We start from the raw sequence: 18,840 nt of genomic DNA on the forward strand, positions 1-18,840 counted from the left end.
GTTGGAGATGGGGGGGGGGGGGCAGCACCTTAGGTTTGTTTGAGACCACGAGGAAATTTTATGTACGGTGGTCCTAAGGATGAACACGCAGATTAAGCATCCGTGGGCTAGATTAATTGGAATTGATGTTCCCCGAAGGCGTTTCTGCTGGCGGTGCGATTTTGTTTTTGCCTGCCAGCCTTGTGTTATAGGTGTTTCTAAAAAGAAAACAAAAAAATATGACAGTGGAATGCCGATGAGCAGTTGTATGTATGGATCTATAAAAGAGGGACACGACAAGGCAACGCCAAGTTTAGTCTAACTTTATGCTTTACTTTACCGAAAGACTTAGTTTAGGTTCATATTTGAAAAATTCTTTGTTATTGGGGTGAAAACGATAAAGCAAAGCTTTGGTTCTTTAATTGCAGTATAGGCGCGTATGTTGGCATGGCGTCATAATCTTCCCCCCTTGTGAGGAACCGCTTTATTCAGCCAGGCTTGTGCTAAATCGCAACGATGATGATCTGTACAGATGATGAAGATGTACAAGTTATGATCAGATGTAAAGAGAATGAAGAGTCATTCACTTGTCATGCTCACAATATGTTTTTACGTGCACAGGCCGCTGTTGACCAGAAAAAAAGAAAGAAAGAAAACGTTTAAAAACCAAGTAGTTCGAAGTGAGTCCCTATGCAAAAGGTCACATTCGATACTTACATGTTTATTATAGCGAATGTCTGACAGGACAGTTTGCGGGAATAAACGGATGACCCTATTTCAAGCCTGTCTTATTAAGTGACGTCTCTCCTACAGTTAATAGAATAAAATCGTTTGAAAAATTTGCGACGATTTACAGCGTTTGATGACGTGCTTGAAGAGTATATAAAACTGCATACCTGCTGTTTTCGTCTGATGGGCCCTGCCACCGCGTTAATTCCTGCAGCCCTCAAGGCTCGTTTGTTACGTTTGTTTTCATCTCCAAAACTTTCTGCTCTGACAACAGCTGCGGTGATATTACTAGTTAGCAAGTACAAACTAATTCAAATAAATTACGAAGCTTCCTGTGAGTGTACGTGCGTGCGCGCGTGTGTTTCTGAAAGATATATATGGATGAAAAGAGAGGAAATTTTATCTGAAACACAGTGTCCGGTAAATCGTAACTATGAACGCTTGCTGTCAATTTCGCACGAGCAAGACGGTCAACTGCATGTGATTCAGCTTGGAATGACAGACCCACCTTATACACACGACAGACCAGATGTGCATACTTCTTTCTGCGCACAGCGCGGCCCAGCCTGTTTTATTTATGGGCAAACGTTCGAAACTGGCGCGTATTATACAGAGCCGCACACGTCCGGCCGACAGCGACACCGTGTTCCGGCAGCTAGATCTCTTTCTTCGAGACTTTAGTATGAAATATCGCGCCCCAGGCAAAGTCCGTTTCGCGGCGCGGACTTGAAGCGCTCACACTTGCAGCCCGGTGCCATCGGAGAAACATAACGCTGTCGGCAAACACCGGGTGCAGACCCGGCGTGATTTGCGCGTCCGCAAATCGAGTCGTAAATATGCGATCGGTTACTGGCGCAGCTGCGGCCCTATCCCGTCAGCCGGGGCGGCAGGACAGGGCAAGAGGGGGGAACGTCTCTCCCCTTGTCCCGTCGAAGGCGCTTAGATTAGGTGCTCGTCGTAAATTCCAACACTCTTGTTTGGGCCCGTGTGTCTGCGAAGAGGAGGCGGATGCCACTCCCGTCTCGTCTGGTTCCTCAGTGTAGAGCGGCCGTCTTTGATTCGGCGGCCATCCTAGACGATCGCACAATGGAAGGCCCACGGGGAGGTCTATCTCGAAAGAGGAGGGAGGCGGTTGGGGAGGAGAGTGGTGCCCAGGCCTCGTCGCCGCGTCAAAATGGGACCCGATAGAGAGGTGACAGCCCACCGGCGGACCGTTTCGGCCGCGCCCGTAGTTTATGGAACGATCTCTTTCCCCATCCTCGAGGCACAGACTCGCCCCGCTGTCCGAAAGACGTGCTCGGTCCGTGAATCGCGGGCTTATGACAGGAAATAAACGTTCGGAGCCGTCTCTCGAAGGAAGCATCGGCCGGCTGCGTGCGTGGTTTCCGAGGCCCTCTCAGGGGCTACTCGTTTATGGACGTGTGAACCAGCTGAAAATGGCCCGCTGTGGCAGGTCGTCAAAAAATAGTGACCGTTCTCTCGAGAGTGCTCGTGTAGTGAAGCGACCACTGACCGGTGCCCGGCTCACTGGTTGTAACCGCCTTGAATTCAGCGCCGCGTAATACTGTTTTGTTACACGCTTTATTTTTTTTCTCGCGGTGAGCATACCTGCGAAAGAAAATGGTCCAGTTTACGACTGCAGGACTTCCGGTACGTCTTACGCGTACTTCACGTGCAAGTGCTTCTGGCATTGAAAGGAGAAAAAAAAAATGCGAGGAGAAAACGTGGACAGCGGAGGATCTGGCGTTAGACGGGAAAGTGCGTTTACTTTCGAACACGTGAAATGATCAGCGCAAGTACCGCCATCGTTACCACTCGTACACTACGGTTTAGGTTCGGCCTAAAGAAAAAAAAAAACGCGCCTACACAAACGAAAATCTGCATAGACGTTTTATAAGACACGCAAGGACGCGGACATGCCGTAGAAAGCAGTGGCAATGGCGACTCCGTGCTCAAAGGAACTCAACATTTCCTCTCCGTCTTCAGATAGTGGCAGAGGAGTTACAGGAAGCAAGACTTGCGATCCCATTCACCACTTCCGGCCTTTCGCTTTCCATCTAGGCCCGACAAGATTTCGCAAGGTCCCTTACACACGCGAAAATATACGCGAGTCCAGGCAGAGATGTTTCCGAACATGCGGACCATGCCGAGTTAGTTCAAGGACGGCGAGCGGAGGAGCCACGATGTGACGCAGATGCCGCTCGTGTGCTCTGCTCCATTTTATCGTGAGAACGGGCGCATAAACGATTTTTAGCGCTGTTGGCTGCGTGGTCCAACCGCCTCTCGTTTCTAGCATAGAAGCCCAAGGTCTGGGCCTAATCCTTAATTGCGTATAGCCGTGGCCCGAGCTCTTCAAACACGTCAAGTCAGTGGAGGAGTGACCTTGCTGATATTTATTGTACAGACCAGAGGAGCTGTCCACGTCTTCCTGATGTCAGTGAACTCTGGCTGCAGTGCATACATTGGGCACCTGCGACACTTTCTTCGATGTGCTCGAACTTCACGTGCTCCGTGCCTCTCCTCGCACGATGGTGATAAAGTGATTGTTTCCTAATTTGCTTTACGAAGGCAACTACAACGTGCACGATTAGGTATAAACGACTTATACTTCGACTAACAGCGGCAATAACACAAAAACAATTTCTTCGCATCATAGCGGTGCCACGAAAAAACGGCTAAAGGTATTGTTTTGCAACATTGTGTGCTTATTCATTATGGATCCGCAGTTCCGAGTTCACATAACAAGTTAAGCTATATTAATACGCAAAATAATAGTACGCACGTGACCGCAGTGTTCCATGCATAACTTTTTGTTTTAAATACAATTACACCATCTCTGAGAACTATCATACTCGACGTAGTTGACATCGAGAGAGAAAAAAAAAAAGATCTGGTTATGTCCAGTTATAAGATGGAGGCGTAACCAATGGGTGGCCCACTTAGAGCGGTGGAATGGATACCAAGGTATACAGAGTGTTATTTATGTTGAGTGGATAGAAGGTAAAATAAAAGAAATCAAGCGTAAAATAGTATGAGGTCGTGCAGTGTCGGTTGGTTATCACTGGTAAAGGTCTTATTCATGCAGTAGACATTAGGTAGGCTGTGGTTTACGATGGCGCTGGTGAAGAAGAAGATGATGATGACACCCGTTTCAAAGTGTAGATAGATCTGTCTCGTTCTGCTCGCCAATAACTCAAAGAAATACAATAAAAATAACGTTGTAGGCGGGCCGAGTCTATCAGTTTGGACCTGTAATTGCGCCCTTTGAACGCGTCTTTCCGCATCTATATTATACGATGTATTCTTTAGTTTTTATGAGTATATAAGTCAGCAATCAAAGTGGTAATGCGGGCTGATTGGTTTCTAGAACTGGCAATCATTTTCGCATTGCAAAATACGAACACACATGCGCAAGAGAAGACATGGATAAATATAGCGCTCATCTTGTCTTCGTGTCTTTTGTGTGAGCCCTTAAATTTCGTGCTTCAAAAGATTTATGTCCGCCATCCCACTCAGACACAATTGCAGACGCATTAACATATCTTAATACTGGTTAGTGAGTATTTTCTACGGCAAACTCAAGATCAAGATATTCGGCGTTGTCGCTTAAAGCATACGCGAAATGAGCGAATAAGAAACGCTGCACATAAATAGCAAACGAAGCAGCTCTCCCGCCCGCGTTCCACCTGCGGGGCGTTGCGATCGGCCCCGCATTCCTGAGGCGTTGCTCACGCTACCACAGTGACCGGCATCTCTCTTCGTGTTAGCGTGTTGTTGCGTGGCTCTTGGCAACGGGAGACATCCCCGGTGGCTCTATAATGACTCAAAACTGCGCCGCCTTTTTCTCTATGCAACTGACGATGGAGGTTGAAGATTCGAACGAATGCTCAGAACTAACTTCCGGATGCTCAGAGCTAACTTCCGAATGAGGTTAGCATGACAGAGACAGATAGACACAGCTGAGAAAGCATGGCAGAGAAACGAAGAAGAGGGAAAGTAGACAAGAATGGTTATCGGAGAAGCGTAATAGAATATAAGTGACCTGTAGCGAAATGAAATGCGGCGTACACGCTCGAAAATTTGTGCAAATAACATCTGAGCTCGATACCCTGTGTAGCGGGAAAAAGACATTAAGGCATACGAAGTACGTATATAATCGACTGTAGCCCCACAACAATTTAATATATGCGCGATTCTTCTATACTGAGACAGTGTTTACGCGATCACTCGCAATAATCGAGTGCTTATAGCGAAGGCTACATGCTGGTGACAACAACAGTAAAATAAAAATAAATGACTGCGTTGTGGATTATAAGATGATTGTGATAACAATCAAAATTGTCTGAGCTGGCTGATAACGTTGTACCAGCGGAACAAGAGGCAGACAGGTCGACTGGAAACACTTACGTGCCTCCTGTGTGTACTGATTGACAATCCTGCATTTATCGTAACTCACGCCTATCCCATCCCGTGGGCGTGCGTGAACATAGCGGGTATTACATCGACGTTCAAAATATTGCGGTTTAATAACGCCCCAAACCTGCGCACTAAAGATCAGTCTTTCCTCACTCCGCCATCAGCCTGCCTGTAGCGCTGCGGCAACATCGATGAAGGTCCAGTGATAAGGACAAATCAGCGTTGTAGCGTTAAAATACATACCTCTGCGGTGTCGAACCAGTGTTACATCATACTATTTCAATAGGTAGAGAGTTTTCGTATCCTGTAGATAATCTCCACCTAATAAGAAAATGTCTTCACCGCATAACGTACGGGTGACGCAGTAAAGCATACTGTGTTGTGGTAAAACGTGTTTCTAGGTTACGTCCCCGAGCGTGGCTTCCTATGCAGGCAAAGGTAAATTGTGTGCTGAAACGTCTCTTCAATTGTGGCTTACTATTTTACGTGCCACCATGCCCCAGCATTTATGCCGCTCTCCTACTGTGTTTAGTTTCAGTTTTCTGCTACATTTCAGCTTATAAGGGTAACAGGGTGAGTGAAGAAACGATGCAAAAATACAGGCGTACCACGCTTTAGGTGCAGCATAATGTTTCTTACTAATTTCTTTAAGAGGTCGTATGTAGCTTAAGGACATCAAAACAATCACGTTCATTTAAGAAGTGCGCGTATATCTAGCAATAATCTTGGGGCCGGCTTTGTAGTACTTCCTCTGTTATTGGCAGTGAGTGATGTAGTTTTTAGATGAACACAAGTAAGCGAACGGTACTTGCAAGTTACGTGCAAGTAGTAACACAGTGAGTACGGAATGTGCTTGCAGGTTGTTGGACTATAGATGGCTGCGCCAGCGTTCGTAACCAAGAAAATGGCAAAGCACAGGAGAAAAACCACTGATGTGGACCTTTAGAATACTGGTTGTTCCCGATACTTCCATCTTCCACTTACTACTACTACTACTACTACTACTACTACTACTACTACTACTACTACTACTACTACTACTACTACTACTACTACTACTACTACTACTACTACTACATTCAGCATAAGTCCACTGCTGATACTCCCTCACTCGCTCCCTCTGCTACTACTACTCCCACCACTACTGCTAATACTATATTTAGCATAAGTCCACTGCTGATACTTCCTGTTTCTCTCCCTCTGCTACTACTACTCCCACCACTATTGCTACTACAACATTTAGCATAAGTCCACTGCTGATACTCGTCGCCCTCTCCCTCTGCTACTAATACTGCCACCACTACTGATAATACTATATTTAGCTTAAGTCCACTGCTGATACTCCCTCTCTCCCTTCCTCTGCTACTACTACTGCCACCACTACTGCTACTACTATATTTAGCATAAGTCCACTGCTACTGCGCTGCTTCTACATTTAGCAGGCATTCTGTGCTGATACTACTGATAACGCTACTGCTACTACTGCTGTATTACTGATACAACTGTTAGTACTATTTCAGCCAAGTAATCATAAACAAACCAATTTACAAGACGAGGAAGATCACAAGAACACTTGGGAATAGCAAACATTAACACCAGAAGCTTTTTTTTTTCCGTCGCGCTCATGAAGGCTGTGGACAAGGAATGTGCAGCCGCTATTCTTCAAAGCCCCAGCTGGCACAAAGCACACAAGCAAAGAAACCGCCGAATTCTTCGAAGGGCACTCATATTTCGTGCCCGTCCCGTCGACGTGCTCGAACAAAAAAGACGAACCGACCGGGAAGGTCCCGTTCTCTCCGCCCGACACGAAGTGATGCGAGCGGAGGGCGAGAGAGCCCACAGTCAACCTCGGGGTATGCTTGCTTGCTCATGCTATGCAGTCGTGCCGTGCGAAGAGCGACTGCGTGCCGAGGTGAACCCATGAAGTGTTCGGAGGCGCAAGTGTGCTCCTCAGAAGGGTCAGCTTCAGAAGACTACGAAAGAACGTTTGTTTTGAAGGATACGGTCTATATGTAGATGAAAGAGGGGACTACATACAGCAAAGCTTAGCAAGGTAGAGAGAGAGATGAAAAGGAAAGCCGGGAGGTTAACCAGATATTAGCATCGGGTTCGCTACCCAGTACTGGGTAGAAGAAACAGTGGCAAGAAAAGGGGTGTAGAGAGAGAAGAAAAAATCACGCCATCTCCCGCTAAAGGGAGTATGTGTAGATGAAAATATATGAGAAGAGATTCTTGATTTGAAAAGGGGTGAAGAGTGTGGTTAAGTGACGCAGCAATTGTCTCTCAGGCGAGGACACCACAACCACGACACTTGGGGGAGAATGGGGAAAAAGTAGGGGAAGAATTATATGGGGAGTGAGACACATGGATGGGGGTGTAAACGCCGCGGGGAGGAATGCCTCAAGGACAGAAATGGGGGAGCGAGCGTAGGTTAGCAGACGCTCCTTCCGTCGGTGCAGCGAGACGATGGAGAGAGGGGGGAGCGTAGGAGAGGAGAGAGGGAGGAGTGGACGCGTAAGCGTTGTAAGGGTGGTCACACCGCACCCCGGATTGAGCTCGACCCAAAGCTACTTCGCATCTAAAAACGTATTTGCACACAGGAGAAAACAAACACACACACACACTGGAAGGTTATAGCCAGATTTTCTTTGTGGTAGAGGGAAGAATGCTCCACCATACCTTATATGAGATATTGCGTGCGTTTGTACGCGTGCTGTATATATATATATATATATATATATATATATATATATATATATATATATATATATATATATATATATATATATATATATATATATATATATATATATATATATATATATATATATATATATATATGTATATATATATATACGCTAAATTGAAAATTTGGGGCAGGAGGTGTGGGGGCTCAAACCTCAACCTCACCTCGTGTAGGGGGGGGGGGAAATGAACCTCTCCCAACTGTTCCCAAATAATTCAGTGCCAAAGTGCCACCAATGTTGATTTTTCTTTGATAAGACTGATTTACTATTCTTTTCAAGCGTTGTTAGTGTGGTGCTACATTAGTGTTCCGAGAGAAACTTTTGCTGGATGCGAAGTTAGCTGCGACACGACTGCTCGAACTATATACGTCGACATCTTGGTGGGGACTGAAACAAGGATAGTGTAAAGCAGGAACTGTTCTGTATCGTACAAGCGTTTGTCAGAATGTCAATAAAGAATAAAAAATCATTGACCGGAAAAGTCTAACAGATCGAACAAGCGTAGCAGTAGTCAGGAAGGAGGAGCGGGAAGGAATTGAAGAGGGTGTGTTCAACGTTCCTCAATCTTTTTCTGTCGGTATACATGTATTATGTACAGCTTGTATGTATATGTATGCCTACAAACGCATACACATGTTATGTGGAGGTTTCGGAGTCACACATATATCCCTCCAAATAAAATCCTGGATATGCCCTTTACATAAGCCACGCGAAAACGCAGTCAGCCAAAGCTATCATTAGACCACCTCGCCGCAGCCGGTAGTCGGACCCGCATCATTTTCCGTGATTTGAGGACCAATGCGTCATATCCCTTGAGTCACCACGGTTTGATTACATCAGCACCTTAAATTAAAGTAGCTGGTGCAACAAACTCGTTGCACAAGAAGCGGTTAGGCAACATTCAAGTGAAAAAAAAAAATCATCTTATGTATATCGGGTGGAGTCTGCGGGCTGCCCTCGATACAAACTTGAGGGAAGGCATAGCGTTAAATGCCTATCAAGGCTTGCCTAAACGATGTCAGGGATGTCAACAGGAGCGTAGCCAGAAATGTTTTCTTCCAGTGAAAGGGGAGGGCGGAAGAATCAACAACTGGTATGCATGTTCGTGCGTGGGTTTGTACGTGTCCGTGTGCATGTATATACAATTCCAAAATTGAAAAAAATTTTGAGGAGGGCTACGTCTGAAATCCCAACCTCACCCGCACTCTCACCCCTAAGGAATCTCAGAGAACAAGCAGGAGCATCTCACTCACTCACTCACTCACTTATTCACTCACTACGGACTAATTAGACTAGTTTACATTCTTCTGCGGAACCCACCTGCAGCGCTAAAGGTTTTTCGCTCAGTGGTGGCGTAATATTTGCCCAGCAACGCGAGCTTCTCGTGCGACCAGGCACCCAAGGTCGAGGAGGCGAGGGAAAACGTTTTGCCAGCTACACTGGCGCACTGAAACGCGGAACGGAACAGAGCAGAGGGGCAGATGGCTGCCGATACGGCGTCCCTGCACCTCGGCGGCGAGGGGACCCGCGCGAGAGAGAGTGCGTTCACCCAGGAAGCGCGGTCGTTCACCTTCGGCGTTGGCCCTGAACTTGCCCCAGATTCGCTCGCTCCGAGAAAGCGCGCGCTCATCTCCCCCCTCGGGCGAAGCTTCCGAGGCAGCTCGCGAGATCTCCGCGTGTCTCCACCCGTCAGGGAGGAAACCCGCCCAATGCTCTGAAACTTCTAGCGAGGGAGGGAGGAAACCGTGGTGGTGGTGGTAGTGGTTAGAAGAAGGCGCGGAGCCGAAGCTGCCGTCGCCGGCAGAATCACCCTCACCCTCGATTCCTCATCTCCCGGCTCGGCTCTGCCTCTCTATGTCCTCTTCCCCTCCCCAGCGGGCGCGCCCGGGGCCATCGCAATGACGTTTCGGCGAGGCGAATTGTAGGTAGGCAGCTCTGGCAGGCCTTCTTGCTTTGCTGTTCTCCGCACAGCACGCAGGCGTAACAGCTTACGGCAGAAAGAACACTGGCCCTCGCGAGCCGCATTTGACAGTCGGAGCTAGCCTAACATAAAAATAAAAAGAAATTGGGAAAGATAAATGTAAGGACGAGGAGGGGTCGAATCCCGAGGTTTTTATAGTACACGCGATGCATGCACAGCACATTGGCACAACGGTGCCGCCACGGCGCGCATCCCCCTCCCCATGTTTCTATCGCCAACGGTATTACGGTTTCTTTGTTTTTTTCTTGCTACGTACCACTTGTTATTTCCTTCGACGTTCTCCTACCGGTCTGTCGGCATCGTTCACCTCCTCTCCTTCGAGACGGCACGATGCACTTATTTCGCCAGCCTCGGCTGCGAGCGACCGTTAACTGCTGTGACGTGCTCGCAGCTTCCCCGCGGGGCGGTCGGAGAAAACGCCGCCAGGCGCATATGCACATTCTACGAGCACGCTAATACAGATCCGACAGCACTGGTCAGTTCCGTGGTAGCGACTATGGCGGGGTGGATCTATAGGCAACAAGTGCCCGCCATGAACATCCCAGCGTTCTCTATAGCTCCGTCGCTTCCCCCCTAGCAGGAGTGGTAAACGACGAAACGAGTACTGGTTTAGCGGGGGGGAAACGGTACTGCAGACAGAGCCAGGCGTCTGCAATTAGGTACTGCATCAGTCGAAGGCGATGGAAATTACGGACGACTGATGCTTTGAACAACGCAAGTCACGACTTCGAATGTCGTTGACGGCCCCGAGGAGAGGGCATCGTAAAACGACACAAATTTGCGAGGATCAAGGCACGGACAGAGTGGCCGCATTGTGATGGAGGAACGTCGTGGGCCTAATATGCGCTAAAAATGTGTGGTGCGCTGCGTCGGCGAGTGCAGCTAACCAGTAAAACTCACTGGCACTCGGTATCCGACAGCACTCGGTATCTGCGCGGGTGTAGGTTGCTACCTCGCGTTCACACACTCGAGCGCATCCACAACGAATCGACCTGTACACCGAATAAATATTCCTTACGTTCCGCATATACTGCGAATGCTATGATGCGTGATCTTGACAACGAATAAGTTTGAAGGTTCCAAACGCTGTGTTATGAATGCCGTTCTAGATTACTGTCCTACGCGTACTTATAAGAATAACTTACCACGGTGAGGTTTTGCAGACACAAACTGCCGGGAAATTGAACGCTTTCTTATATCCAACGACAAGTAAACATTTTATGTTGACAGGTGACGACAAAAGGTGAGTCGGTTAAAAAAAAAAAAGATGCCCCAGCAATGTGTCAATCCACTGTCACACTTCGTAAGAGCCTATCGTAAAGCATGCTCCGCAACGTTGTAACTTCGTTTTGACCTTGTGCTAACCTCGAAATTACCTTTGTGACATTTAACCTGCGACATCTGACATTTCCGTACATGTGAGTCACACACTCGCGCCACCACGATACGAATTAGAGGGTGGGTGTTGTAAAACATTTGACTTACGTACCGCCATTTAGAAAGAGGGCGTTGTCCCCCGCCAATATAAATAAATAAGAAGTGGTCTTAAGCAAGCCGCAATCGAGACCACATTATTGAGAATCCAACAAAAAAACGCGGATCACATTGTTTGCCACAAAAGAGTGCACGAAATCAGATGCTGCGCACAACAAGTCCTTTGTTCTGTCTGGCCTTGCGACCACGAACACACAAATGTGGTGAGCAAAGCGCGGCTTTGCCGTTGTGCGTGCGTGTATTGCCGCAAAGGGCTGGTCCTCGTGGAAACCGGAAACGTTTAGGCACCGCGTAATTGAGGCGCTCCTCCATTCGCGCCGCGCGGGTTTTTATGCGGGCACCGAATTACGTAATGTGGACGGATGGGGCGACGCCCGAAATGAACGATTAAGCGCCGCCTCTCTCTGTGTGTGTGCGCGCGCACGTCGGGAACACTTCGCTCGACGACACCTTAATTCAGCACGACCATGTGTATGTAACATGTCCGGGTTGCGCTTCTCTTTGAATGCAGGTAGCGTTTATGTACGGCTACAGCATACTGCAGCGCTTCCGCTTTGTGCTCGGGTGTTAGACGGAGAAGACGCATAGGGCAAACTTAAGTGAACGGTGGGGAGGGCGCTGTCTTTGTTGATTTTGTTCCTCCTCTTTACAGGAGAAATTTTTCAGACCATGGTCATTCGTGCACAGATGAGAGAAATATTGAAAAAAAGGCGAGAGAAATATTGAAAGCTTTCTTTTGTGGTGTCAAGGCATCCTAACGGCGACAAGAAAGCTAGCTTACTGAAGTACGGCTGGAATACAGGTGGCACATTGGGAGAAACGACACGTATTTTTTTAGAACACAATTTCGCGCAATACATAACGAAGACTGGTGCATAAAGATGTTTAACTGTCTAAATGCAGAATAAACCAGAGAATTAAAAAAATGCGGAGTGCCACCAACTGACTAAACACCATCTGATGTAACATCACGCAGTCTGATGGAGCACTTTTCAGTCAGTACAAGTACATTATTGACTATCTGTATATCTTGTTTACAAACGTTTTCGAGATGGAGGACAAGCGATCTGAACATTACGAGCGATCTGCACATCTTCACTCACTCACTCACTCACACACTCTAACTCGTTCCCCCTTTCGAGACTTCATTTGGTTTCTCATTAATAATTCGTTCGTTGGCGGCACGCAACAAAGCATCGCACATCGACGGGAACACAATGCGACGGCGCATATTTTTACACTAATAATTTCCGTTGCAGCGTGCATGAAGCACACAATACGGAAAGGGGGAGAGATCGAATGCGTGCATGTGGCATGAGATTGTTATTATATTAATTTTAATGAGACAATGCGGGGCACTCCGCCACGTGTGACCACAAAAGGTTGCGAAGTCGTCGACAAAAAAAAAAGGGAGAGGAGGTGAAACGGCACCAGCGAAATGGCCCCACCATCAATCGCACCCATGCATGCGTGCGTGCACATACACAACGGCAAGCGCTGACGCGTTGCGGTTCCCTGGGTGCACGACTCGGAGAGGAGGCGCAGGGAAAACGAACGGTACACGACCTGCCGGAAGTCCACCACGGCAGCCTGTCCGCAAAACGTCCCAGCACTCGCGTCGCACGGGAAGGCGACGCTGGTGTATCCCGTATAATGTTCCCTGAGAACCAATCGCCGAGGGAGAGGCTCGAAAGAACGGAAATCGGAAAGGGATGTTGACGTAGGGCAGTTTGGAAATTGGCCGATTTTAGTATTTCCATACACAAGAACACCGAAGTCGGAGGAAAGGCTGCGATGTAATATTCTGCACTGCACACGGCTTGATCTTGGAGTTGTGGCACCTTCTCAGCCCGCGGCGAAGCATGTAGCGTTTGTTCGATGCGCAACACAAGAAAACGCTGTTGGCGCTTCTCGGGCTTACTCGACGTAACGAAACGTTATGAACGATTCTTAGGCATATAAGTGTGTTTGTATTATATCTGCGCACATGTGACAATTGTATATCTCGTAAACATTACCCGATTACAGAAGTAGCAAGCCAGATGAGAAACCAGGGGTAACATCGCGAGTAATATCATTAAAAGTTATTTCCTTCCGAAAACGAGAAAAGAAGCAGAAAAAAGCAAGAAAAAAACATTCATGGGGAATATGTGCGACTACGTGAAATTGCAAGCGTACACTCACATAAAAATCCTGTGGCAAGAAATGTATTCCTGACAAACGTGAACTCATCCATGAACATAACCGTTTGTTTATTGGCGGTTATGTGCGTGGTTAATATACGCGAAGATTATTGCGAAAACAACTTAGTTAACTGAACTTTTTTTTTCCGATGACACTGCACAATATATTGCGGTTAACAGTGAAATGTCGGTGACATGACTCATGACTCTGCATAAATTCTTCTGAATATTTTCCTCCCCCCTCCTTCTTGTCAACGTGTTATTAGAGCAATATAGCTTCATACATCTAATTCAATTCAGTTTTCTCTTGAATTTGAATAACACAGTTGCGAAAGTAAGATTTTACTAGTTTTGCTTACACTGCAGTAGACTCGAAGTTCCAGCTCTGATAAGTCGTAGTTTTGGTTAATTCAAGGAAATATCAAATTTCTGATTGGCCCACTATTTTATCAAAACGTTTAAAAGCCGATTAATAAGAGCTCCGTCTGTCAGTCAATTCATACTTCTTGCGTGTCTGTAGCGGAAAACACCTATTGCTTCATGCGACTATCTGAAAATGAGAAATTTTTATGTGCTCCTCAAGCACAGAACAACACGACGGATACGAAAGTGACACGCACGGCTTTCGGTAGTTTCTGCTTTTCGGCGTAATTCATGCTTCTTGATAATTCAAACTGATTGCAGTGGTTCTGTCTGTTTTGAATTAACGAGAGTAGACTATATAAATTTTACTTAAAATATGACATCGTTTTTTTTTTAATTCCAGTTTACTATCTTAGGTAACTTTCCAGCGATACATGAACAATGCGTTACCCTACCGCAGCCGTGCAGACACGCTCACACCTAGCCAGTGCAGAGAAGTCGCCATCGGGAGAGAGTCACTTTCATTGCTGAGGTTCGTGCGGCGTCGGTTGATGCTTCTCCGCGTACTTTGTTATGCGGAGCAGTATCCCTTCGAGGCGCCGCATGCAGGTATCTTTGCCGTTACTGAGTCCCTTACTGAGCACTGCTATTTCCACACTTTTCGGGAACTTTCTTTAGATATTACGATATTTTAAATGGTTTACTTCCCTCCGTACTCATTTTCACCCTGGAGCGAAACTGCGAATAGGAAACGCTTCTCAAAACATACACGGTGTAGTTTTCGCTGTTCTGCTAAGCGTCTGCTTCGGCGGTGCAGCGATTGCGATGCTCCGCTGCTGACCCGAACTTTGCCGGTTAGATCCCAGCCCCGGCGGTCGCATTTCAATGTAGGTGAAAGGCTAGATGGCCGAGTACTGTGCACTGTCAGTACAGCCGGCCGAAACGTTAGCTGTCGAGCGCAGCGACCACCTTTTTTTGTATGTCAGCGTCGTATGATGGAACGAAGTGAAAAGAAGCTGTTGTGTGCTCATGTGCCCTGCGGACAAGCACTTGTCCACACCGTTTTTGGAACTTAATTCAGTCACACATATAAGAGAAATATATGTAAAAACTGCCGCTCGTGCGAAACTGCACACGTTAAACACCAGATGGTCGGAACTTCTGCAGCCCTCCACCATACGGCGTCTAACATACTCATATTGTGGACGTAAAGCGCCGCGTATAATTAGTGTTCTACGGCGCTCAGACTGCATAACGGGAAATAATGTTTTGCCAGGTAGGTTCGTTTGAATCAAAGTCGTGCCTTGTATCTCGCAAGGCGCCTTGCTTACCTTTCCCGGTACCCCTCTCTTTTCTTTCAGATTACGAGGAATCTATGTTACAGAACGAGAACATTCTTTTTCGTGTCACATCCGCGGATGAAGTCTATCGGTTCTACGGCGAGTGATAACCACTTGTTGTGGCTTTCAATACAAAGAACTGAGAACAACGACAGCCCGTTATAGAGACTGGCTTGCCGTCTATAAGTGCTTACTCGTGCCCGTACAGAAGTTAATTTTTGCCTTCGGACGCCTTTTGTTTAAATAAATACCCATGTAGCTTGTAGAACTGCATCAAACTATTAAACGACTAAAAAGAACCTACACAATGAACACCTAATGTGTGAATGATGTAGAGTACTTTTCTGTAATATATGTCCAGATAAAAATGGTTTGCCATCAATTTGAAATCTTACGAGAAGCCGCGAATGACTTAGATGGAGGCGAATAATAAAAAAAAAAGCTAGAGGCGCGTGTACTGCTTTGAAAAAAAAGAAAAAGAAAACACACCTCTAATTTCAGGTGCACTTTAAAGAGTCACTGGTGGCCGAAATTTTCGGAGCCTTTCACTACGACGTGCCTCATTATTGTACCGTGATTTTCGCATATAAAATCTCAGCTATTATTATTATTATTATTATTATTATTATTATTATTATTATTATTATTATTATTATTATTATTATTATTAAATAAGTCTTGATGAAAGTTCCCAAACATGACTGCCAGCGGCTGTGTGAGCCCGTTGGTTGTCAAGCAAACGCACATTCATATACACTGAAGCCAGTCGATTCCAGAAGCAATTTCACGCTTGGGTTACGCATGCTAAGTGGTGAATCGTGAAGCAAAGAGTTTTTCCCGTACTGCACCCTTACATACTTCAATACAATGTCCGTTTCATTACGTGTGTTTCACAGACACGAAAATTGATACAGAGAGTGAGAGAGAGAAGGACGGCGCAGGAATGGCAAGAGAGTTTACTAGGTTGCATAAGAGAGAGAGAGAGTAAGAAAGGAAAGGCCGGGAGGTTAACCAGATATCGGCATCTGGTTTGCTACCCAGCGCTGGGGGCGGGGAAGTGGGGGCAAGAAAGAGGGAGTAGAAAGAGAAAAAAAAAAACGCACGCGCACTCATAAAAAAAACGAAAACACACACAGGAAGGGCATCCTAGCTACAACCATTCAGTAAGGCTGGTCGATCGCAAAAAGTGCAGTAGCGCTTTCAGGGCCCTCTTCTGTAAAGTGGCATCCTGACGATACTGCAGGATTTCCTGCTCCGACAGAGGTTCATCATCTAATTTGTTGAGTTCCTTGCGAAGGCATAGTCGTTGTTTACTATACGCTAGGCAGTCACAAAGAATATGTTTGATTGTTTCCTCTTTGCCACAGTGGCCACAGGCTGCGGTGTCGGCCATCCCAATGCGGAAAGCGTAGGCGTTGGTAAACGCAACGCCCAACCACAGCCTACATAACAGGGTCTGGTCTGCTCGGCGAAGCCTCGACGGGACTTGAAGACTTAGCGTAGGGTCAAGCGAGTACAGTCGGGCATGCTTGAAGTGTGGCTGATTCCATTGTGATGTGGTTTGCTGGCGAGCAAGCCTGCGGAGCTTTCGTGCAGCATCTGTCCTAAAAAGTGGTAGTCGCAGTTTATGATCTTCTGTGTGGGCTGAGCGGGCAGCTTGATCGGCCCGTTCATTGCCGATGATTTCGCAGTGACTGGGCAACCACTGAAATGTAATTTGGTGCCCTTTCTCAGTCAGGTGGTGTATAACCTCTGCTATCTCTAGTACCAGCTGCTCGTGTGGTCCACGGCGTAAGGCTGATAGAGACTGCAGTGCCGCCTTCGAGTCGCAGAAAATAGTCCACTTGCGTGTAGGTTGATCAACTACAAATTGCTACGCGGCATGAAGAGCTGCCAATTCTGCTGCCGTTGATGTTGTTGTGTGAGAAGTCTTGAATTTAATTGTCGTGGCCAACCTTGGTATCACTACTGCTCCTGTAGAGCTGTCCGGCTGAACCAATCCGTCAGTGTATATATGTGTGGAGTCTTGATATTTCTCATACAAGAGAAGTAGTGTTGCATAAACTACCCACATAACCTTAAGAGAGAAGAAGAGCGCAGAGTGGATTAGGGAAGAAACCGGGGTGAAGGATATCATAGTTGAAATCAAGAAGAGGAAATGGACATGGGCCAGGCATGTAGCACGTAGAAAGGATAACCACTGGTCAATAAGGGTAACTAGCTGGATTCCTAGAGAATGCAAGCGGGTTAGGGGGAGACAGAAGATTAGGTGGGCAGATAAGATTAAGGAGTTTGCGGGTGTAAATAGGCAGCAGCAAGCACAGGACCGGGTTGAATGGCGGAACATGGAAGAGGCCTTTGTCCTGCAGTGGACGTAGTCAGGATGATGATGATGATGATGATGATGATGATGATGATGATGATGATGAACTACACACCGGGTTATGGAGCTACGTGCAGCGTTGCCAGCCTAAATAGAAGCTACGTAGGACAGCAGTACCGGCACGACGTCGAAACACGATAAACTTGCGGATTTGCTTCCATTCGCACAAACGTGAGAACTCGAAAAGCCCGTAACGATCGCCACTTCGCCATTTGCTTTTCACATTATCTTCTGAGAGTCACATGTCGCGCACGAAGCTGATATTTATTCATAAAATAAATTTTAAAAAGTTCGAAGGGTGCCTCTTGTATTTGCCTAAGACTACTCGAAGGCCTAAGTCATCTTCTATTTCTTATGAATAAATGTATTGACCCCCACCCCCACCCCTAATCGCTTTTGAAAGGTTTCTGCACCAAATGTGATCACGATAGACCCAGCTTCGACCAAACAACGACGCCTGTGGCCACTTCACGCTGTGCGTCGTCTAGTGTGGCGTCACAAATTTTGTCGACGTCCGACGTCATCCCATGGCGATGATGTGTTGCATCAGTCGTGTTGACACCGACGCCGTATCGACAGTAAGTTTGTGGCTTTGATGAGGCATCTGTGTAATTTATTTTATAATTAGGTATTAATATAACAGAGACAAAGAGAGAGGTGAGCACAGTTAAGCGAAACGGAAGTAAAGTGGAGGGCACAGCCTCCTCCACGCTATGCTGGTGTCACCAAGATGACGTCATCGCTCTTGCGGCGTTGCGTGTGCCGGCCCGTTCTCCTCGCCGCTGCTCCGCGCGTGGCGTTCCGCGCGCTGCGCCCGCGCGGAAGCCAACGACGACGCTAAGGAAAAAAAAAATGAATGAAACGAAGAGAACCTTTTCCGCACAGCGGCGGCTGAGCCTCCCTCTGCGTCACGACGTCCGGCCGTGGCAATGACCCCGATCGCCGCTTTCACTCGGCGCTGCAGCGCACGCCACGAAACCGCTCGCGTAACAGGCCGTGCCACGCACTCACCTCATCTCCTTTCATCCCTCCGAGATCCGCGCATCTATGAATATAAATACGCGCACGTGTGTGTACGCGCACCTAGTGTTCCATTTCCTGTGCGCGTATCTCTTTTGTCTCGGAGGCCGTGAGCCACGTTGTATCCATACGTTCGCGGTGCGGTATTATGCTATGAAGGGCCCGGTTAAGAGAGCGCCGGCTAACCCTTCCGCGTTCGTTCGGA

General features: G+C 47.2%; 1 protein-coding gene across 1 annotated transcript in view; it reads right to left on the bottom strand.

Moving 5' to 3' along the window:
- Eip78C (Ecdysone-induced protein 78C) overlaps window positions 1-18,840 on the bottom strand; it is a 108,632-nt gene that overhangs the window by 24,168 nt on the left and 65,624 nt on the right. The gene's annotated exons all lie outside the window — the stretch shown is intronic.

Source organism: Rhipicephalus microplus, chromosome 2 (assembly GCF_043290135.1).
Source record: "Rhipicephalus microplus isolate Deutch F79 chromosome 2, USDA_Rmic, whole genome shotgun sequence".
Classification (NCBI taxonomy): Eukaryota; Metazoa; Arthropoda; class Arachnida; order Ixodida; family Ixodidae; genus Rhipicephalus; species Rhipicephalus microplus.